The following is a 24301-nucleotide window of genomic DNA, read 5'->3' on the forward strand; positions in this document are numbered from 1 at the left end:
GTGTTCCACTGCCCCAGGTTTACCAGGACCTTTTATTTACTTCTGAGTCTTGTGATTCTCCCCCTCCTTCCTGGAGGAACTGTTTCAAGTTGGAGAAAACTGTCATACATTAGACGATTGCATGAAATAGGTTGACACTGTTTAAGGCAAGAGGTCTATAGCAGCCTGCAAGTTTGAGCATGTCACCTCTGCCTAACTCCTTGGGGCAGATGAAAGGCACCTTCAGGTGACAATTCAATTTGGAATAGCTCACAAATGTGTCACCAACATAGTCAATAGATTGGATAGTTTCCACACTGCTAATGAGACACACACTTCGATCAACCATGATTGAAGAAAGACTAAATTATGATATTTCTGTTTCCACTCTCCAAAAAAAAAAAAAAAAAAAAAAAAAAAAAAAAAAAAACCAAGATCTTGTGAATAGTTGTGTGAAAAGAAAACAAGACCATATAAAGAAAAATATGAGAAGGCAGACTGACAACATGGTGTCAGGCAGCCAGTCTGTGAAATGCTTTGAGTCTTGGGTTTTTGTAGCATTTCTTGACTTTTAGAATATGGCAGATTTGTTTTCGTAGTTGAAATAAATGTCTTACATATGTTTTGTGTAAAAGAATTACTTTGGGAGCCGGGGAGATGGCTAAGGCTTGTTGCTCTAGCAGGATCTAAGTTTGATTCCCAGCACTCTCATTGTGGCTAGCAACCCTCTAGAACTCCAATTTCAGGGGCTCTGATGCCTTCCTCTGGCCTCTTCTGCCACTGCATGCATGTGATTCACATACTTGTAAAAGCAAAATAAAAATAAAAGGAAAGAGAAACAGTCACTCTTATATTCAACCCAACATTTGGAATTTTGTTTGCCTTTTCTTAAAATAGGTTGACCAGTTAGCCTATGCCTTCATGTGTTACAAAGGCTAGTCGAAATCACACCAGACCGTTTCACTCACAGCCAAACAGTACCACGGCGCCCCTTGACTGATACCAACGCTCTTGCAGAAAGTTTTTTCAGTCCTGATTTCATCACAGAGCCAGCCCTTTCCTCTGTTAGCATTGCAGTTTATTGTCGGTACGGTCGAAATGAGTGACAGTCAGCCTACTTCTGACTTCCACACTGAAATTTCACCACTGCAAAGTAGCATTCCCAGGTCCGTAAACACCTACACTCATTTCCCACGACCAAATGCTTCGCAGGCCTTCCAGAGGGTTGCCTTTGCCATGCTGAATAGAACGGGTCGCATCAAGTCACAGCAGGTCGCAGCAGCACACCAAGTGTCCCCTTCCAGGCTGGCAGGATAATTCCCTCCTGGACCCTTGGTGTAACTCCATGAATAAAAACAGTTTTAGTTGCTGAAATTTATAACCATGGTGGAGAGCTCTAAAACATTTTGACTCAGGTTGATTTAATAATTATCATTTAATGCACAAGAAATCATTCTGTCACATGGTGGTTCCAGAAGCTACATGTCCATAAATAAGACCATTGTGAGAATTTGAGGCTTGGAGAAGAACTCAGTTTTGCAGCACTACCTTTGACAATTTTAAGCTCTCCACCGTGTTCACTGAAACTAAATGACAGTCAATGAATTATAATTAGAATTTCTAATATGCTTGAGCCCCCCCGCCCCCATCACAGTATCCACACCCAAGATTTAGAGTCTTCTCTTCACTCCATGTAATGGCTCTGAGCTCAATTCCTCAAACCTTCTGCGTTATGCAGGAGGGGGCCCTGGGGACCTGATGCCTGGCACCTGCATTCAAGTCTCACTTCTTCACATCAGAACCTTTGTTCTCTCAACTTCCTTCCAGGTTTTCAACAGTCTGAGGTCATAGCAGCTGACCAGGGACTGCCCCTGAGCGCCTCAGGGGACGTGGGGTCCATTCTCACCGAGGTAGGAGATACACAACCATGTGGAGATGTCCTGATGTCCTTCCGTTCAGGGAAGACGTCAGCTCTCACACACTGCTGCGTCCCTCTGGTCTAGAAGGCCAGTGTCGCAGCAACTGCAGTGCGCAGAAGGCACCGCGTGCTTAATCATTTCCTTATATTTAGATGTGCGTTTCCTTGCATCTTCACAGGATTTCCCTTTATTTAAGAGTCCCAGGCTTTCCCCGTCTACTCTAGGAGGTTTTCACATGCCCCTACCTTCTGTCACTCTGAGTTCAAGTCACTATGGTCCTTGTCTCCAACAAGTTGCTCTGCTCCGCTGTTTCCTCTATCAGTCCACCCAGCGGCTATACTGTAGGCCTTCCTTAGATAAATTGGCGCTGTCTTTGCAAATCTTCAACAGAGCTTTGAAAATGAGGTTCAGATATCTTGACATGGAGCAGAAGGCCCATTAAAATGTGGAGATTTTACCTGTTTCACTGGCCCATCCTTCCTTCTTGGTCTTTCTCAGTATAATCCTGTGAAACTGCCTTCTAATGTATCACAACTTTGTCTGGCCTCTGAACTTTTGAACTACTAGATGTTCTTTGCTGAATCCCAGTTTTTATGCTGCATTATTAACTTGTCAATTCTCTAGGACTCGCCACAGATCTGTCTGCCCTCCGGTAGCTACTTACAGGCTGAGACCTCCTTCATGTCCTTATCCCATTCTGAACAGCAGCACGAGTGCTTTGCTGTGTCTTCACACCAGGTACCACAGAAGGAGGAGCTTAGTAATATCTAGGAAAAGATATATAACTAAAGCCTCAGACAACTAAGGATTCCTCCTTCAGCTATTCAGTGGCCCTTGGGTGACAAAATTGGGATCCAAACTCTTCAGAAGCAGGGACCTTAAAGTTCTTTCTGTGGCAGCCTGTGTCTTATTTGTTTGTTCAGGAAGAAAGTGTGGATTCCTGAAAGTACATGAGAAGAATTTTATGTTCGTTTGAATTTCCACATCCACACCAGACACATAGTTTATTTATCATGATACTAAGTTCAGAAAGATAAACTGGTCTGATGTTTCAAAGAGCCATCACATCCACTGTGAAATTAGAGTCAAGAGTTTATTTGATTTTTTTCTTGCTCTCTCTGAGGAAAAGAGATTTGGAAAGAAAACCCATAATAATGCTTTTTATTTTTTTTTAGAAAGAAGTATACACAAGTGTGTGCTTCTGTCGGCATGGTTTTACACACACACACACACACACACACACACAGAGACATACATACACACACACACACACAAACAGACAGACAGATAGACAGAGACAGAGAAGAGGGGCCAGGGGATTGAATTTATATTTAATGACTATTGTAATCTCTGATCTCATAATTTCTATATTTTCAGAACTGATGTAACTATACAATGTTTTAAAATACTTGTAAAGGCTTTTATACAAATCAGAGTTAGTGAAATTTAAGGATCAGTCACACTAACTATCCTAAAGGAGACAGCAGAAGTATAATCAGACTTGGAGGACTCAGGGGGACTTTGGTTTTTCCTTGGTTTATTTTTCTATTTTTATTCTCTTTTTTGAAAGAGCCCAGAAAAATACATCTTTAGCAAGCCCGAGGACATCCAAGGCATTCCTCCTTTTCCTGTGTTCCCTCTGGAGATAACAGAATTCCAAGTTACAGTCCAGCATTCTATACTAAGAGCCAGTGTAAAATGCAGAGTATTTGTGAGACTTGCACTTCCTAATCCAGCCATGCTGGTGGGTGATATTAATAACTGGTTTATAGAACAGCCTGGGAACAGACTAACACACGGGCTAGCCTGCTGCTCACTTGGATTTCACGTTAAGCCCATGTACACATGATGGGGCAACTCTAAAGTATCAGTATATAAAATGGAGAGAGAACCGCATGGGGATTGAAGTACCCCTGGCTGCACAGAGAACAAAGGAGACAGAACTTGGGAATTGCGACCCACTGCAGTCCTGCTGGAGTGAGCTGGAACACACGTTTAACACTGAGAAACGAGACTGCGGAGGTGCCCACAGTCGAAGAACACTTGCTGCTCTTCCAGAAGACTCGGGCTTAGTTCCTAGCACACACATCTGGCTGCGTACAACCTCCTATAACACCAGCTCCCGGAGACCCAGTGCCTTTGCTAGGCTCCATGGGCACTGCACTCACACATACAAGCCCACGCTCTTCCTACATGCACATGCAATTTCATATTAAATTTTTTTAATGGCAAGCAACATATTACTACTGATTATTTACAGGTGTTATACAATGCACAAAACCACATTCACTTCCCAGTCTTCCCAGATTCATCCCCCACACACACATACACACCCTTTTCTTCTTTTCTTTGGGAAAGACTTTCAGCAGACAGCTTTGAGGGTGACAGGAGGTTGGATTTGACATGAGAATCAGTCAGAAATAGATGAGAGATTGTGAGTTACAGGATGGATTTTCAGCAGCCCCTGGTTGCTCCCTGCCCCATGCTGCTGGATATTTCTCCTTCCTAGTTAAGTCACCAGAGACCTATGTTGGAGAACAGGCTCCAAAATGAAGGCCCAATTTCCAGTTTTCATTCAATATATTCAGTATAAGCTCTGGGTACACTTGAATAGGTAGCAGCCACTTAACCCTTAGACTCAATCTGGGGGATGGGCAGATGTGGGTTTTATTTTTCCTGTATGGCTTTGAATACTTTCTTAGAAAAAGCTGAAATGGCTCCTGTCTTTAGTATATTGTGGCCACTGGTACTTATGCACAAGGCAATGGCCACCTCTCCACTTGCTGTCCCTTAGCCACAACATGGTGCCACTGGGTCTTCCCACTGGTCTACTGGATCTGCTTCCCCTGGTTTCAGGGCTCTGCCAACTTTTACCGAGTGGCTGTCATGCATGCCCTGGGAACTGGTGATTGTTTGTTCCTGCTCCCTGAAATCTAGACAAGAGATTCATGTTGGAGCTGTTCTGACAGGACCTTCGTGCAGAACAGAGGCTGGTGAGGTCCTGAGGAACCTTGATGTCCTTCCTGGAGGATATTAGGAAAGTCTTGGCTGTTCTGTGAGTTTCCCGTCTCTCTTTTCAGGTAACCCACTGTCCCTACAGCTGTGACAGAGGAGCTTCTTTGCTCAAGTTCGTTCCCCTCGTCCTTTAAGAAGGGAGAATAATAGGAGGAGAGAAGGGAAGCATGTAACCTCTATTTCCGGAGCTACCCCTTTGCCTGGAGATCACCGTCTCGTTGGAATTTGTTTGCTTCCTTGTCCTGTAGGGCTTTTTAAGGTCTTGGAGTGGTTTGGAGACATCTGTGCTTACATAGCAGAGTTGTCCATGGCTGTCAACCTCAGTAAGGAGAGTCAGAGGGCTAAACACTCTTAGGGAGATGCTAAAGTTGGGACCTATGATGACAACCTGCTGAAGAAGCTAGAGGAATGCTGTTTTAGTCAGGGTTCTATTGCTGTGAAGAGACACCATGACCAAAGCAACTCATAAAAGAAAGTATTTAATTGGGTGCTTGCTGATGACGTCACAGGGTTAGTCTGTGGTCATTATGGCAGGGAGCATGGCAGCAGACATGGCACTGGGGCAGCAGCCAAGAGCTCACGTCTTATCTACAAGACGGAGGTAAAGTGAGAGACAGAGTCTGGAGTGGGGTTTAGAAGCCTCAAAATTCACCCTGCAAGACACACACTTCCCCCAACAATCCACATGTTCCAATCCTTCCTAAACAGTTCACCAACTGGGACCAAACATTCGAATACGTGAGCCTCTGGGGGCCATTCTCATTTAAAGCACCGCAGAAATTAATCTTCAAGATTACCTGCTTATAACAGATAAATAAAACCATATGTTCACAGACAATTAAAAGCGGAACAGAAACTTTCTAGGCGAACAAAGGGACCAGTGGGAAGGAAGAGGGCAGGGGGAGGGGGGGCTTTAGGGGGATAGGAGGGGCCATGCTCCAGGCACATGGTGTATTTGCATGAAAATGGTTTTATGCAGCCAAGTGTAATTTAAAGTTTCTATCCAGAAAAAATCCAACAACACAGCTCTTGCTGACTGGATGGTGTGTGTGGGGGTATTTATGCAGAGGGCAGAATGAGAAACAAATAATTTCAAGAGTTGCTATTGACTAGGCAGGTTATGAGACTCCTACGTCTGTCCATTTATTTACACCTTTTCTGCCTTAAAGGAGATTAGAGGGAATTAGGTTGATTGTAAGAATGCCAGTCTCTCATTAAAATGCTGCTCCGATGACAGAGACAAGGACATTTGTGTTCCTCTTGGTTTCTCGCTCAGCCATTACACTTCCTGCTGACAGCGCCTCTCTGATCTTCATTCGGGCTCATTTCTGAAGATCTGGAGATGAACGTGTCATGGTTCCTAACACTGAGTTGGCAGGTCTACGTAGCTACCCTTCTCATCTACCAGATTTAACTTCACAGCCTAAAAATGGAGTCTCTTTTAATATCAGTCTTATTAATACAACAAAGGGTGGCTCTGCAGATAGGGGCACTTGTTCTTACACAGGACCCAGGCACGGTTCCCTACGTCGTGCTTTCCAACTGTCTATATCCCCAGTTTCAAATCTAATGCCTTCTTTTGTCCTCCGTGGGCACCAGACATGCATGTGATGCACATAGGCAGCTAACACAAACACACACACACACACACACACACACACACACACACAAACACACACACACACACACAACACACACACACACAAACACAGACACACACACACACACACACCACAAAAAGCTATTTTGAAATTACTCAAGTATGACAAAACATTGCCAGCGTAATGCAGGGTCTCACATAGGCCACACCACTGTTCTGTCCCTGTGTCGTTGTTCCGTGTGCATTCATATGGATTCTTTGTAATGACGTGATGTGCTCCCCGTGCCTCACACTCCTTCATCTCAAAGTGCTCGTGTGCATTTTCTCCTGGAAACAGGAGTATTTTCTCACCTATCCACAGTTTGAGTCTGTCAGGAAGTTCGGGATACTTTGACCCACTGTCTGCATTTTTAATTTTATGAATTCTTGTCTTGTTTTTAGACGTTTTTCTCTCTCGGTGGCATATTAATCATACTCAGTATTTAAGGTTAGAGGGAAACCTTGGCTGTCAGTTCTCAGCTTCCACCGTGTCTGAGACCGGGTCTCCTGTTTGCCCCTGCATACACTGTGCTAGCTGGCCCACAGCCTTGGGCGGACACAATCCTCCCCTCTTACCCTAGGAGCACTGGGGTTACAGCTGCCTGTCTGGAGGAAGTGAGGAGAATTTTAAAGAGGTCATAGTGTAAAAGAGAAACAATTTGAAGAGTTGCCATCAACAAGCATGTCTTCCCATAGCTCTGGGCATCTGAACTCACGTCATCACACTCATACAGAAAATGGCCTCCCTCACTGAGTCACAGCGTAGTTCTCACAAACTTTTCTGGACCTCTGTTTTCGAGAGATAAAACTGATAAGTGTTCTTCAGAGCATGGGAACACAAAACCAAGGCACACAAATCAGTAGCTCTTCCACATAGCAACACTGAACATGCTGAGAATGAAATTAAAAAACACACTTACAGTAAGTTCACAAAGATAAAATACCTAGGAATAAACACCAGGAAGGAAGGAAGGCTCTGAAGAACGAAGTCAAGAAGTCAGCAGACAATGGAAAGACTTCCTATGACCATGAATTGGCAGAGTCGATGTTTAAAAAAAAAAAAAAAAAAGAGGAGGAAGAAAAAGGAAAAGGTTATAGGTCGCTGAAGGGATCTACAGATTCACTGTAATCCTCATCAAATCTCTAAGGGTTTTCTTTCCAGAAATAGGGAAGAAGAGTCCTAAAATTAATTTGGAACCACAAAAGATCCTGAGTAATGAACAACAGAGAGCCCGTCATTCCTGACCACAAGCTAAACTACAGAGCTATAGCTACAAACAGATCAACGTGCATCATTATAGCACAAAAGCAGAGTTTTAGGTGAACAAAATACAACAGATCACCCAGAATGAAGCCCACACAGCTTCAGTCATCTGATGTTTATCAACTGTTGTCTTGAGATTTTAATATAATTACATCATCTTTCCTTTCTTTCCTTCCCTCTAAACCCTCCCATAGACCCTTCTTGCTCTCTTTTACTAATCTTTTCACATAGATATATAAGTGTGTGTGCTCCTAAATACATAAATACAGCCTACCCAGTCTGCATAATGTTATTGCATGTAAGTTTTCAGGGTTAACTGAAATCAGTGTGCTCTTCCCTGGGGAAGACTATTCCACTCACGGTATTCCTTAGTTGCCTGTAGTTCTTTGTTAAGGGTTGAGGCCTCATGAGATTTACTCCTTCCACATTAACCTATTTATTAATGTCATTCTTATTCAGCTCATGTTTAGACAGCCATGTTGGTGAGACCTCATGGGTATAGCTTCTGACAACTCAGGGAGACACAGTCTCTCAGCAGACTCTCTGCTCTTCCAGTTTCACCCACCCCACCTTTTGCAATTGGGTTCCTTGAGCCTTGGGTACAGAAATTCTATCAATTATATTGTTAATTCTATTGATCTATATTGCCAGTGTATCAGTTGGAGCTAGACTCCATAACTTTGCATTTAATTGAGTTCAGTTTTCTATAATGCTTTCTATTTGTTGCAGAGAAACTTTCTTGATGAGGTGTGAGAACTACACATATCTTTAAGTATAAAGGCAAATATTTAGACTGTAGTTAAGGATCATGCTGATTTAGTCAGCTATGGGTTCTTCTCCCAGATCCATGTCTCCATTAGCCCTTGAACTCTGGTACCAGGTGTGATTTTCCTCTTGTTGATCAAGTCTTAAATGCAGTTAGAGCTCTGTAAATTACAATGAATGCATGTGTGCTACTACTGAACCCTTAGGCTTTTTATAGCAAGCTAGTCTTTGCCGTGGGCTATAGGCATCATAGGTGGGAAGGACTGACTGATTGCTTATCTTCTTTGGAAGCTTGCATCCACCTTCTGGTATCATAAAAGGTAGACTGCAGGGAGGTAGCTTTCAAGCTAGTGTCACCTCAGAGGCCTCTGAGTTTCTGGTCTAAAGTTCATGGTGTCTTCAGCAGCAGGGACTTACCTTCCATCTCTGTGGGGACAGCCAAGGGCAATAACATTGGCCTATACTGTTTTTGGAGTCTCTTGGACAACAATACAAAAGACAAGAAATCTGATTTTTTTTTTTTTACAGAGATTCCAAAATTACACTTTCAGTCAAAGACAACCTCTTCAACATATGGTGTTGGGGAAACACAGTAGCCATGTGTGGAAGATTGAAATTAGATCATGGCTCTCGCTCTACACAAAAGTGCAGCTCAAAAAACAGATCAAAGTCCTTAGTGAAAGACCTGAGATGTCTTCATTTTTTTAAAACATGGTTCAAGATCATCTAATGCATTGTTATTGTGTCTCAGTAACCTTGGATTAATATTTCATTTTAATTTTTTGCTCTACCCTATCACTGATCATTTTTGATATAATTTGATTACTATGGTGTTTCTTTATGATCATCTCTTCTTTATCCTGTTGGCAATGGCATACCATAATTCATACGTCTTCAGCATCATATTCACAGCTGACCTCTGTTCATCTCTTTCAGGTGATGTTAACTCCAGTTACTTCATGTGTTTCTAATTTCTCCATTGAATAGTGACACTTTTCTTTGGGATTGGTAATTGGTTTCATTAGATTTTCAGTTCTCAGTGAGCAGGTAGCATTCTGTGCTTCCCAGTTTATCTATGGTGGAAAGGGTGCTGCACCCTGACAACAGTGGCTGCTGAATAAGGTGAATTTCTGTATGTACATATAATAGTATAATTTTGTCATATTTTTATGAAAATAACTTTGGCAGTCGCTGAGGCCCTTTCTATAGCATTTTGTTTTGGATCTGGCTTTGGCTTGTGGACCCTGAGTTTAGGGCTACTTTGAATAGGATTACAGAAATCCACACCAAATGAAGATGTTGTCTTGGTTCTCAGGAGCCACAGTTCCTCGTCCTTGTGTTTATTCAAAGAGGGACACCCTACTAGGAGGGTAAGACTCAAAAGCAGATAAAAATAAAAGCCACATGACTTGTTACAAATATTAAATACTGCTTGAAATTTCCTCAGCTTCAATTTTCATAGGGCATTCTCATGTTTCTAAATATGGTCTTTCATCAAGTCTGAAAAATGCTGTTATTTTGTGTGTACAGAGAAAGAAAGTTACCGTTCAACAGTAATGTAATATTTTCTTATCATTTAGAGTATTTCGTGCTTATCGGTAGGGCTCTTTTGGAGTTGTGAGGCAAAGCTATTTCTATCTTGTGAATGAATGCAAAGCAGATGTGGAAACAGCAAACGGACTTGAATGTGTCTGAAACTTCACAGCGGAGTCCATGTTCCCAGCCCTGACCCCTCCAGGTCACCAGGGTCACCTTATACATGACCGATGCTCTGCCATCTTGAGCTGAGGCAGTGTTGCTAGGAAGTGTGGTCTCCTTTGGTTTCATAGTTCCCTTCTAGTCACCGATGCTACCTCTGATTTGACGTTACCTGTCTGTGTGACAACCATGGCTCAGATTCTTTTCAAGAAAGTTTCCAAAGTACCTTTTGACTGGGAGGTTTTGTAAGCTAGTAAACCAGAATGAGCGAGTACGTCTGTCAGCACAGATAACAAAGTCACACCTGCTACCCGGTCTCTAGTGACTGGTGGTCACTATTTCAGGATGCTAAGGAGTTCCTGGCTGCAGGTCTGAGGCAGTAATGAGGCATGGCGTGTATATGGCACGCTAAAGACTAACTGGCAGAATTAGATGATAATCTTATGCAAGGATGTAAAATCAAGCTTGAGTATCTCTTGCACTGTAAACTGTTACCCATGTGGGAGGTTTATAGCATAAACACACAGCTTTTCCAATGCCTTAATGAACCTTTGCCACCAGTCTCATAGCTTGGTCTCTTTTCTAAGAAAACTGCAAGAGATACAGTTAAAGTTTTGTGAACCAAACAGTCATCATAGAGGTACTTCTAAAAATGGAGGCTTAGAAACAAGAACAACGTCCAACCTATGGGAGTAGAATAAGAGAACATCTTCCCTAAGTATCATGTGCTCCATCTTTCTCCAGACACATATTAGAACAGAAAGTGACACAGCAGAAGGGAGAAAGAAGCTGGGTTCTGTGTGGTCCCCTTCCCACAGCTCTCTCCAAATAGCACAGGAAGTCCTTTCTTCTGTCCCTAAATCACCTCCCTCGTCCCCAAGATAGCAACTACAGATGAAATGAGCCTTGGGTCTTTAGTGGTCTCCTCTGGGCTGTGCAGTAACTTTATGTCTACCTCGTACACGTTGCAACCAGGAACTGCACTTGAGCCATGGGTTTTCTCGTCGTGCTGGGGATTCAGGTCTGACCTGGCTCTGCTCGTGAGCAGAAGGACCCGCTGGAAGATGGGATCTGGGATTACGCGGGGTCCAAGAAGATACCTGTGGGAACAGCCCCACTTTTATCAGCACCCAGGGAGGGGATCTGTGCGCGTGTGGCCTGCTGGCCAGGGGAGAATTCGCTGCTCAGACAGCCTGCAGGAGCGTAACCATCCTGTCAGCATAGCTCAAGACAGGAAAAGCAGGACGCAGGAACTCTAGAATCCAGACTCATGTCTGGAACCAACTCAGGTCCCAAAGAGCTGTCTGGACCTTAGAGAGTGTGTTCATCACACACTGAAGCCTGAAAAGTCCCCCTAACCAGAAAGGTTCTCATTACTAGTCATCCAACTACCAACAGAGAAGCGCCATGACCTGGGGAAACAGCCAAGCATCTGGAGAAGATAGAGGTGCCAGATGTTGAGGGCCTCTGCTGAGGCTGGCTGTGTGTGAGAGAAGGCATAAGATAAAGATGTCCAGTGTAGGGGCTGCATGTGTATTGACGGCTCTGTGTCCGTGGGTTCGGGAAGCCTGGAGAACTGTGGCTTCCTGCAAGTCTTTCATCTGCAAGTCTTCATCGATCTTCTCTGTGGGTATTGTCTGCCCTTGGCCCCAGGCCAGCAAGCTGGGAGAGAGCAAGTTCCTGAGCACACACTGAAAGTCTGCCCCTCTTCCCACTGTGTCTCAAGGTCTCCTGCGTCCGGTGTAGGATTCCTTCTGAGCTGGTAGGCGGTTTCTTTTCGGTATAAAATGTTAATGATTCTCAATGTTTTGCCAAACCTTCTGATACAGGGAACATTTAAAATATGTATTAAACTGTGGTCCCTTGAGAGAAGGGTACTTTGTGCCTTCCCCACCCACCGCCTCTTCTTCCCCTGTGCCATGGCTTCCTGTTGCCCCCAAACTGAGACTCTCTTTGTCGTATAGTGTATGAAAGCCCTTTCCCACAGAATTTGCAGAATGCTAATGTTCTCTCTAGCATCTGTAAAGGGTCATTGTAACCCTCAAGATGCTGATGCACCATCTGCCATGCTGGTTTAGACATTACAGAAATAGAAAAACCCTACGCTGTGTTTATTACACGATTGCTGTGTGGTTTTTGTAGAGAACTTGTTACCTCTTGCTGTCTAACATTTCCTGCATTTAATTAAATAAATGAACTTGAAAATTCTGTAGGAAGGGTGTAGAACACACTAAAGAATTTCATTTATTGAGATAGAATCCCACTATGGCCTGGAACTTATATAGACCAGGCTACCTTTGAACTCACAGAGATCTACCTGCTTCTGCCCCCTAAGTGCCAGAATTAAAGACATATGCCTAGCCTTTAATGAACAAAAACTTCTTCATGGTTTTTCTATCTTATTCCCTTATATTACTTGGAGTTACTGGTTGTGTCTGCATTTTTAAGTGGCTTTTTCATTGTGCATAGAGGGTTACTAAGTTTTATTTACCACCCCCCCATCATTATCAGACTGAAGGGCAGTGTATCAATTCCAAAGGTTCCCTGCTTTTCATCAATGCTTAGGAAAGAGAGTCTGATGGAATTTCACCTCACTGCCCCAAGCTTGTCTTGCTGAGAAAGACAAGTGTGTGAGAAAGAAAGCCACACAAACCCAGTGTGGCTGTGACTGTGGCTGCCTCACCATTCAGAGATGTAAAATGTAGGTAATGTTCAGTGTACCTCAGTCTAGATGAAAACAGGACAGTTCTTTGATCCTGGCCACTAGACTTACTGTTTTCTTTTTTAATTACTAATTTCTCATGGAAAGGGGGATATTCCCAAAGTGTGTGGTGTATGGACATGCTGTAGTTATTAAGGCTGCTGTTAGGTTCTCTGATTTTAAAGACTATGAAGCCTTGAAAATTACTTAAGAATTTGGATATTTTAGCACATTGTGCAGGATCTGGAGGTCTGCCTGTCCCTGGTGATGCATCCTTGCAAATGCCCTTGTTTTATAAGTACCTGAAGATATCTGAGCTAGTGAAAACAGTGCAAAACACCCCCGGGTTTAGTGGCCCATAGTGACAAATGTCTCATCCCACAGTAACTGTGGCTCAGAAATTCAGCACAGTAATGGGGACTTTGCTCTGCTCTATTTCTGGGTTCTCAACACAAAGAACTTGAAGGTCAGGAAGTCAGAGCTACCTGAAAGCTCTTCCACCCTAGGTCACATCTCTGGACCAGGCAGGTTCAAAGAATAGGACCACTCAGTGGAAGATGGCCTCTCTCTTCCTCAAACCATGGCAACATCTTGCACAGGAAACTTGCACTCTGGGCATGGGTGCTCTGAACAAGGAGGAAGCCACCTTGTCTTGTTCTCAGAAGTCCCACAGTGTCACTTTCACGGTATAATAGATGCCTCAGATTGTTAAGAGCTGTGTGATAATTGGCAGCCTGCAGCACCTGAGATGCTTAAAACTGCCACCTTCTGTTGAACACAGTTTGGTATCATGATATGTTTAATTGTCTCTTCTTATGAATGTGGCCACTGCATTTATAGGATATGGTCTTATGAGTAGGATTCTTGTTCAAAGTGTTAACAGTTATAAACTTAAATGTTAGCAACTATTATCAAGGCTATATCATAGCAGAAAGATCATCCTGGCTTTGGCCAAAACCTCTGACTAACAGCGGCTAACACCCATGAGGAATTATTTTTCTCCATGAAGGAATTTGGAGGTAAAGAGTCCAGGACAGGTATGGTGATTCCATAACACCAGGAAAACCATCTTCTGCTTTCCATCCCAAGTCCTTCCAATTCTCCTTTGTCCACCTAAAACAGCCCGGCAGTCTGCTGTCTCATCTCTCTGCCTTAACAAGCCTTCCTGGAAGCCCGTTATGGCCCTCTCCTTAAATATCGTCAGCCTAAAATCATTCGCCCAAAGGTAGGGATCTGGGGCAGTGTCAGCTTTGACAGGAGCGGCGGTTTAGGAGCGGTGGTTCACCCAGACAACATCACAGTTCTTACCGCTCACGACGAAGAGGAGAGTGAACCAGCAGGCTGCCAGTAATTTCTCTGTCGCCCCATTCCCTCAAATGAGTCACCTCTAAGGCTCACATTGGGGGACTGAAGTTCAGAAATAGTGAGAAAACGTGTCCTGATTCCCAAAGACAGAGCGTACAAATTTAGATCTGGGCCTCTCTTTTAAATTGTCAAGAACAGGAATGTGATTACTTCACATGGAGACCTCAGTAGGGTTTTTGGCCCTGTTTTGTTTGTGTGGTGCTTGCATGTTGTCTGTAAAGTTATCTTTGTGATAGTTTTTGAACTGGCGATTTCCATACCTGCACAGCTGTCCTCCGTTGGGTCAGCTGTGTGCTATCTTGAATTGTGATGTCCTCTGCAATGCCCCTTTCATCATTTCTGGCCTCCTGCTCCGCACACAGTGCGTTCTTTCCTGAGGAAGAGCTGAGTCACAAACTGCAGTGCAGACGGCCGTGAGTTTATTTGCAGCCTGGAGTCCAATGCAGGTTTCTTTCTGCAGCCGGAGGCAGCTGCCACCTGACAGCACTCCAGTCTAGAGGGAACCAAACCCACCTACTGACAGCTTCAGGACCTCTGGTCTGAAGGTTCTAGATCTGCAGTCTGTGGTGGGGGACTGAGAGGAGCCTGGGATGAACAGAAGGAAACACTAGACTGCCCGTTCCAGACTCTCAGCAGCCTGATGCTTGCTGCCTATACTAGTGAGGTACAGAAAAAACAGCTTTCAGAAGAGGCTGAGGGGGATAAGCAGGAAATAGCCGAGCTAGGGCTTTAATTCTTGTCACTGGGGAGCTTTACTGGGAAGAACCAATATCAAAGAAATGAAAATTTGTACCCTACAACCATAAGGTCTAAACTCTTAGCCCTGTGGGTTATTCTTCTGACTCAGCCTTCAGATTGTAAAATTCTATACTAGCAGAACTTCCTTTCAAAAGGAATCAATCGGATACGCTTTCAAGCAACAAACAGACAAATCGGAGTCTACTCCTGGTAGACACTCTTTTAGTATGTTTTGTGCTGCTGTCTCAGAAATTGATGGTCGGCTCACATGTTAGCTCGTGCAGACAAACCCATCTGGAGTCGTAAAGTGGTGATGTTGGAAAGGCACTTAGTGCATTCAGCCTCCTGAACACCGTTCAGCTCAGCAGCCATGCCTGGAGAGTTCCAGGCGTTCCCTTCGTGTGCTCAGCATCTCGGGTGTGTGTCAACCACAAACTGCAATTCAGGAGAGTTAGGAGGGCAAGTGCTACCAGGTGCATGGTGCTTTTCACCATGGCAACCGAGAAATACTCAGTCAGCCATCATTAGAAGGAGACCATTTGTATCCTAGTCCGAATAACTTCTAATGAACAGAAATGCATGGCTCAAACTCCTTCTGCCTTCGAGGACAGATAGTTCAAGGTCATGTTGCCCTGTCTGATAAAGGCCATGCAAACTGAAGGAGAAGGAGCCGGTGCTGGTGACCGAGTGGGGGCACAGTTGTTCTTTTAAAAGGTGCCTGAGGCTGTGAGGATGTCTATTCCTCTCGAGCAACCACAGAGACTCACAGGGCCAACTCCCAGCACTACATGGGAGAGGGCAAGCTTCTAACTCATGAACTTGGGGGAACACATCCACCCAACACATCCAAGAAAGCACCTACCCACATCTTCGTCAGACGTAAAGAAAACAATGTCAAAAAGAACATCCAGGGTACAGACAGCAATGGTGACCAAGGAAGGTGGTAACATGTTGGGGAATCTTAGGACTGTTGACTTTATAATATATCAAATGTCTAATTCGGGCACTAAAAGTAGAACTAACATTCGGCATGATGATGATGTTTTATTTGGACTAGGAGCTGACTTGATGTTAAGTTATTCTAAGGTTATTTGTTTGGAGAGGATAAAAATGTTTCTTAAATTTAAATTTTGTCATATTAGATGCACACACATCCCAGTTTCTATGCTAATCATTAATTATCACAGGGGAGGAAAGGAAACAGATGGGAAAAACATCTAAATAAGGCAAAAAGAAGGGACAAAAATCTTTAAACTCCCAGCTAAAAAATCATAGGTTCCTTTCAGACACTTGGAAATTTTATGAGAATTAGACATGCATAACAGGAGTGGAACAATAGGAGAGACTTGGTGAGCTGGTGCCCTCTTTAGGAAGCAACAGTGACAGAGATGTGCCGCACAAACGGAGCTCAAATATCGCTGTGCTATCTGAAACCTAAGTCAAAGAACACAACATAGATCATAGTGGAGCTTGAGAAGATGGAGGGGCTCGCCTGCCGCTAAGTGGGCTAAGAGAAAACATGTTACCTCCATAAAAAGCCAGAATAAAGTCAATGAAATAAGGAATTATATAAATACAAGAAGAAATGAAATAGAAGAAGCTAAAGGTAGTAAAGATGATCACTACAATACAGGATTAAACATTTAACAAAGTCCGGGTAAGACTGATCGTAACACAGTAGTACAAAATGAAAAGAACAAATAAAGATGCAGCCAAGTCTTTCCTTTCGCCGCTGTGTCTGCATGCTCAGGGACAGAAGAGGCTTGCCTCCCGCGTCCCCCGCTGTGACAAAAAGGTCTGGTTGGACCCCAGTGAGACCAACGAAATCACCAATGCTAACTCTGGTCAGCAGACCAGGAAGCTGATCAAAGATGGCTGATCATCCGGAAGCCTATGACTGTCCATTCCCAGGCTGGCTGCAGGGAAAACACCTTGGCCTGACAGAAGGGCGGACATGCTGGCAGAGGGAAGAAGAAGGTAACTTCCAACTCTAGAATGCCAGAGAAGGCGACCTAAATGAGGATGAGGATCCTGCGCCGGCTTCTCAGGAGATACGGGGAATCTAAGAAGATTGCCCGCCATTTGTAACACAGCCTGTACCTCAAGGTCAAAGGGAATGTGTTCAAAAAACAAGCGGATTCTCGTGGAGCACATCCACAAACAGAAGGCAGACAAGGCCCGCAAGAAGCTGCTGGCTGACCGGACTGAGGCTCGCAGGTCTAAGACCAAGGAAGCAGGAAAGCACTGGGAGTAGCACCTCCAGGCTGAGGAGGAAGAGATCATCAGGACTCTGCCCAAGGAGGAGACCAAGAGATAAAGTTTCCCTCACCTCTGTACAAAGTGCCCTGGCTGTGGCCTCACATGGATCGGTCATTAGAATAAAACAAACCTTTATCCATTAAAAAAAGTTGCAACCAGTAAGAATATAAGAACACATCTAAGAAATTCTTAATAGCCAACTTCGTATGTAAATTTGGATGCTAGATAAAATATCAAATGTTTTTAAAGGAAAAAATATATAATTTGTTGACTTATGAGGAAAGAGGCATCCCAAATATTTTTGTAAACACTTTTGAAAATAATTTCAAAAGAAAAATTTTTTTCTCCACAAAAGAGAGAGAAAGAAAGAAAGAAAGAAAGAAGAAAGAAAGAAAGAAAGAAAGAAAGAAAGAAAGAAAGAAAGAAGTCACCAGGGAACTGGAGAACTGGGGCTTAATTGGTAGAGTGCTTGGTTAGCACACACTCAGCCCTGGGTTACCCTCCATCACTGAATATAATCCCGGTGACGGCTCACTGTCATTCTAGCACTTAGGAAGTGGAGGCAGGAGGATCGTCTAGACATTCCAAGCCATCCTCAACTACATAGTGAGTTTCAAAACAGCCTCAGACGTATAAGACCTCGTTTCAGGAAAAATAAAAAAAAAGAGAGAAATAAATGAAGAAAAGAAAAGAAGAGGGAGGGAGGGAAGGAGGAAAGGAGGAAAAAGAAATAAAGAAATAAAGTCTGGGAGAGTGTATAGGTTAGTTTTTACAACATTGTGTATATTCACTGGTGATTAGAAAAAGAAGGAATATTTTCCAACTTCTTTGATATTAACACAGCAATATCAAACGTCTGCAAAGGCAACTGCAAAGGCTAGTCTTACCCTGGTACTTAGATGTAAAATTTCTAGGCATTAGATCCAACTGTCCAAGTGATTCAGCATTAAGTATAAATTGGGTGCATACCAAGAATTAGAGGTTTAAAAAAATCTGTAAATTATTTTGTGGCAGTAACAAATTAATGGGAAACAGCTGTTTGTTATGTCTCAAAAAATGCTAAAAAAGAAGAAAAAACTCTCTAAGCATAACAAGAAAGCAAGAAAATCAAACTCATAGATGTTGCCCATAAAACAATAGGAAAAACGAGACATCAAAGCAGGTTGTAGTACAATATTTCATGGTAAAATAATAAATGGTTCCCCTTTAACAATTTCTATCACTTTTTACAATTTTTCTTCCCTTCTGGGAATTCCATGCATATATACAGTGGGACTTAATCTTAGATATCCATGATTTCCTCCCAACAAGCTCTCTGCCCAAGTTCACATCTTCTATTTTTACCATCATATTTCGTAGTATCCAGATGTTACACCTTCATCAATAGGACCCCAAAAGCAATAAAAGGATAGAGGTTTAAAGAAGAAAAATGATCATTATTCCCAGATGATCTGATTGCATGGAAAAACCCAATAGAATGTGTAGATGTTATAAAAATTGATAGAAACTTCCACAACATTTATATATAACAATCTAGTCCACTTTGGTTTACTACCAATTTACCAGAAAAAGCACACTCATTAAAAGTCTTATTATTTATTTATGTTGGTTTGTCTTAAGACTTATTTTAAAGTGTGTCTATGCGTGGGTTGTGTGAGCGGATGTGTGCACGTAAGTGCAGTGCCCATGGAGGCCAGATGAGGGAGGTCATGTGGTTGTGAGCCACCCAGTGTGGGAGCTGGAAACCGAATCAGGTCCACAGGAGGAGGACGATGCAGTCTTCACTGCTGAGCCGCCTCCTAACGCCCGTTGTTTTCTGCCTTCAGATGTGACCTCACTTTGTTCATTAGACGGGTCTCAAACTTCTAGAGTCAGGAAGGCTCTCATGTGACTAGAGGCTGGGACTTGCACACCAGCTAATGGACAGCACTTATAGTAGCATCGGAAATTACAGGGCACATAAGAACAAGCCAAACAAAGTAATTAACATACTTATGGAAAATCTGAAATGTCAGTAAGCACATTCTCTTCGGGCTCGTCAACAGAATTAGCATAATTCTAACATCAACAACAACAAAAACCCACCAAGATTATTTGGGATCTTAGATTTATTTGAAAGAGCAAAGGTCTTCGTATGAATCTTCAATTATACATGAATCACAACAATTAATTTAAGGAACAGCTTTTAATCAAAAGACAAATAGTAGAAACAACTCACAAAGTTAAAAAAAAAAATCACCTTTGCAAAAGGCAGGGTGCTAGTATAGAGAAGCCAAAAGGAACTTGTGAGTGAACGAGAACCTGACAGACACGGGTAAACCCAGCACACTGACAAATAAAAATCACCAGTGTCCACGCATGTATGAGACAGTCTGCCTCATGCTCAGCCAACAGGTGATGCCCACCACGGTGAGAGATGATTTCTTACCAAGATGGGGGAAAAAAATCTGAACCTTAACCCAGTCTGGTTAGAGTTGTACAAGAGGTCAGAGAGCATTGTCTGTAATGGCCAAACTGGGAAAGTGACAGTCAGGTAGTTTACTAAACGGTGGTAGAACTGTAGGATGAAGCATTGCAGTACCGACAACGATTAACTTTAAATACAGTCGACGTGTCTGAGCTTTGATGTCAACGCTAGAGTCAGGGGAAATATACCTAGTGTAATTCTGTGAAACTCAAAAACAGTCTAAATGAAGATGTAACGTGTCTTGGATTACGCTCATCTATTAAAAAGCAAGAGGGGCCTGGGCCATGGCTCCAACAGTAAAATGTTTGCTGTGCAAACATAAGGAGCTGAGTTTGGATTCCCAGCATCCCATGATCCCAGCCTGTGAGCCCACTGCTGGGAATGTGAAAATAGGAGGTGCCCTTGAGGTGGATGGGCAGCCAGCAGAGCCAATGAGTGAACAGCAGGCTCAGTGGGAAACTGTCTCTAAAATTAAAGTGGAGAAGTGATTAAAACAGAAACCACCAGACATCCTCCGGCCTCCACATGTACACTGACACACAGCAGATAATTAAAGGTCAACATTTCAGTTGTTATGGCAACAGGGAGGGATGCAGCGAATTCCTAAGTTACTTAAACTAATAGATATTCTTTGTTGATGCTGTTGTTATTGTTTTGTTGTGTTTTGTTGTGACAGAGTCTCACGGTGTATGATTCTCTGGCTGTCCTAGAACCCACTATATAGACCTAGCTGGCCTTGGGTTCGGAGATCTGCTTGCCTCTACCTCCCAAGTCCTGGGATTAATGGCACATACCAGCATGTCTGGCCTTTTTAAAGTAAAATTTAAGCCTTGTGTATTTATTTTATAAAAATAGTCATGGCATTATGTGACTGATTCATATAAACTTACAAATCCTAGCCATTTCTCCAACACAAGATCTAGTTGCACATTCTTTTATGAAATCTGCTTAAAGAGATAGATAAGTTCTGTACCTCTTACTTTTCAAATATATGGACCTACTTTTATGATACAAATGACAGTAAGAAACAGCACAGTTGACACTGCTTTACATTTAAGGGATATTCTCCAATGAATACTTTTATTTAAAATTTTTATAACACCCCTGTTAAGCAAAAAACAGTTTTGGCCTACAGAAAATAAACTTGAGTGGTAAACTCATTTGCTTGAAATTTCACGCTAGGTTTGCCGTAAGCTCAGTGCCAGACACCAGGCTTCCTACTTGCAGAAAGAAGTCCTAATCGTCACCACCGACTCAGGTCGTGAATTCGTTCTTAGCTATTCACTTGTTCCTTTAAGCAGCTAAGGCGTGTTGTGCCTCTGCTCCACTCTAGCACTAACACCACCGAAATCGTTCCAAAAATAAAGATCAAGAATGGAAAAATGCTAAAGAGTTAATAGTCGGATTGCCTAGGTGGCAGTGCCCTGTGGATGCAGAGCTGTCAGGTTTATAGTAGATCATCCCTCTCACACAACTGTGTGTGTCCAGACGTGGTCTCTGAGCAGATGATTCTCACCGACAGGCCCATAACCTTCTAACGTAACCCTCTTCCATTAGCCCTCCCCTCACAACGAGAGGTCCCAGCCTGCTTGAAAGTCTGGATATTTCTGTCCAAGAGAAAGTGGCAGAAAATGTTGCCCAAGGCTTAAGGCTGGGTCTCTTACTTCAGCGTCTCATTCATTGTTTACTTTCCATTTTAGACTTTCAGCACTGGTATCTGGGTCTCTTTACTGAGCACTGAGACCAAACATTGTCTAAGTCAATCAGCTTTAGATAAACATCCGCCATCTTTGGACTGTTCTGCTTTCGCCTTGCTATCCTTCTGCTGTTTTCCTCCTGTTACTTAAGAGGGTCAGACACATGGGAGGCAGTGCAGGTCGGTTCCCTGAGGGTGTAGCAATGAAACAATCAGGAAGGGAGAGGCTGTATCCTCCTCCGCTTGAGCCTGGAGTCTATGCTAATTGTCGTGAGGAGGCTGTGTCTGCAGCAAATGTTATATCATTTATAACTGGCATCTCGTAAGTGTGGCAGTTTATTAAACAATGGAGGTCAGACCACTTAGACCATAGTTTAAAAAGCACACCAAAAGATTATTATAAGATTATAAATAAAAGAATGACAGTGTTGATTTAATCAGTAAATTCAGAGCAAAGGGTTGACATGAACAACACATGGTATATTTGAAAAAGCTTTAAAAACACAAACATTATCATTGGGGAAAGTAACAGAATGGAAAACGTTAGGGGAGAAAAAGATCATGATGAAAGTGTTGCACTTTTAAAATTAGATAAATAAAGAGAATACCGAAAGGTTGTATAGCATCCTAGCTCTTGATGCAGGGAAGAGGGGTGAAGGAAGGATACTGGGGTTCAGGGGCACAATTAGCTCAGAGAAAAACACTTCTGATTTCTGTGTAGGACAAGGCCATAATGATGAATGTTAACAATTCATCATATATTTCAAAATAGCTGGCGGAGAAGATTTGAAAGTATTTCTAACATAAAGACATGGTAACTATCTTAGGTGATGGGCTTGCTAAGCCCCCCGATGTAATCACCGCACACACACGGTGCGCATGCATTAAAGTATCACACTGAACTGTATAAATATGTAAAACTGTTCTAAAAAAAACAGTTTCTCAACAGGATGCCTGAAAATGAACATGATATGTTTATAAACATTAAGGTAATTGGAATATTTTAAGTAATTCGGGTGCTGAATTCATTTTAATATGAAGAAAAATCAGAATGTTTCCACAGAAAAGCAAATAGGAAACAAACAAACACACACACACACACACATGTTCTGACTGGTCACAAACACAACACACAGCAAAGTACTCTGAGAAGCCCTCAAGCTCTGGCTAGAGCTGGTGTGGTCTGACTTCTCAAGGCTGAGACTTGAAAAAAACAGTTGTAGCTGGAAAAAAAATGCCATGAAGAATCCCAACAGTCTGTCCTTTCCCTGACACCCCAGCCAACTGGGATGCACACTTCCTTTGCTGGGTGTGTTGTTCACAGTGTTTGGACATGACTGTATGCATTGGGACCTGTTCATTACTTTATGTGTCATGTTTGCAAGTAACTGGGATTTGTAAAAACTTTGCTTATTTGGAGGATTTTATTCCTACTGAATCAAGGCCGAATGTCTTTTATTTGGATTATGACACACACATCTCTTATTAATGAATTACTTATGCTTGCAAATTATTGTTACAAGGTTTTAGACATTTCATGCACAACATGCCTGTTAATGGGGTGTGGGGGCAGATAATTATAGTCCCAGCCCTCAGGAGGGAGGTAAAGACAGAAGGATCATGAGTTCAAGGCCAGCCTGGGAGTTACATAGCAAATCCTTCTCAACAACAGCACACTGGTGCTTTTCATGTTTTTTTTTTTTCTTCCATTTTGTTTCTTTGAGGTAAGTTTAAGGATATGTGGAGACACTGAGGATTATGGCATGGAGTGACCAGGTCAGGACTGAATCCCAGGCCGAGGATGGTCTCAACAGCACAAAGCAGGTGACTTTAAGATATCTGGCACGTGTAAGACATTTGATTTTATGTTTGGGATTTTGTTTTTGCTGTCCTTGAGACTTCAAACAGAATGTCTTCATTGTCTATTTCTTTTGAAAATTTCGCTTTAATTTACAGATTAATTTGGCTTGGCTAACAGTTACAGGCTGAATATCTCTTCTCCAGAATGCTTTGGATCAGAATATCTTAGATTCTGAGTCTTTGGGATATTGGAATATTTTAATAAAATGTATCCCTAATACCTTAATCCAAAATGATCTAAACTTGTTTTTTTGTGCTCAATCTGTATCTGCTTTGAGGCTATATTTTTATCCAGGAAATGGAAGGCACCTAATTACTGAAATTTGTAAGAACTATAAGAAAATGCGTGGGACTCATTTTGTGGGATTCGTAAGAGTGCATGTGATTCGTTCACCAGAACCTGAGTTCTGCCTGGCTCCCACCAGGCCGCTATTCAGTCAGCAGTCTTCTGAAATGTAGGCTCCATTTTGGGTCAATAGGTTTGAATGGGGTTCTGCTGATGTTTTCTTCCTCTTCTACGCATCGGCACGTGGGAACAAAAGTAAAAACCTTTCACAATGTCACACAGAATTTAGAGATGGACAGTTGAAAGCTTCGCTGGGAAGATCAGGGAAATGAATTCTGATGATTGGACACTGACTGGCTATCCTTTTATTGTGTCTTTAAAGCACTCCTTTAGCATGGGCTAGCCTGGGATGGGGAAGGAAGGGCTACCACTAACTTGCTTGGTCCTTGGACGGATTGCAAGAAAAGTTACTGTTTTCTCCCGAAGTAGCTCAGCTGGACACTGTTTACAATGGTGAGAGCCAAACCCTTCTGCTGGGTTTCTAATTTGGCTCCAGGACACACCCCAATGAGAGTTGGGAAGAAGAATGACTCATCTTTTGACATATTTACCACCATCCAGCCCCATTTGCTTCAACTCTGCCTTGGCCC

General features: G+C 42.8%; 1 protein-coding gene and 1 pseudogene across 2 annotated transcripts in view; both read left to right on the plus strand.

The window, feature by feature from the left end:
- Positions 1 to 24301, plus strand: part of COLGALT2 (collagen beta(1-O)galactosyltransferase 2) — a gene marked incomplete at both ends in the record, with an annotated part of 103792 nt that overhangs the window by 20829 nt on the left and 58662 nt on the right. The window lies entirely within an intron of this gene.
- LOC308421653 (large ribosomal subunit protein eL19-like) lies at positions 16771 to 17400 on the plus strand (annotated as a pseudogene). The gene has a single exon. The product of its transcript is annotated as a large ribosomal subunit protein eL19-like (transcript).

Source organism: Micromys minutus (genome assembly GCF_963924665.1).
Source record: "Micromys minutus genome assembly, chromosome: 6".
Classification (NCBI taxonomy): Eukaryota; Metazoa; Chordata; class Mammalia; order Rodentia; family Muridae; genus Micromys; species Micromys minutus.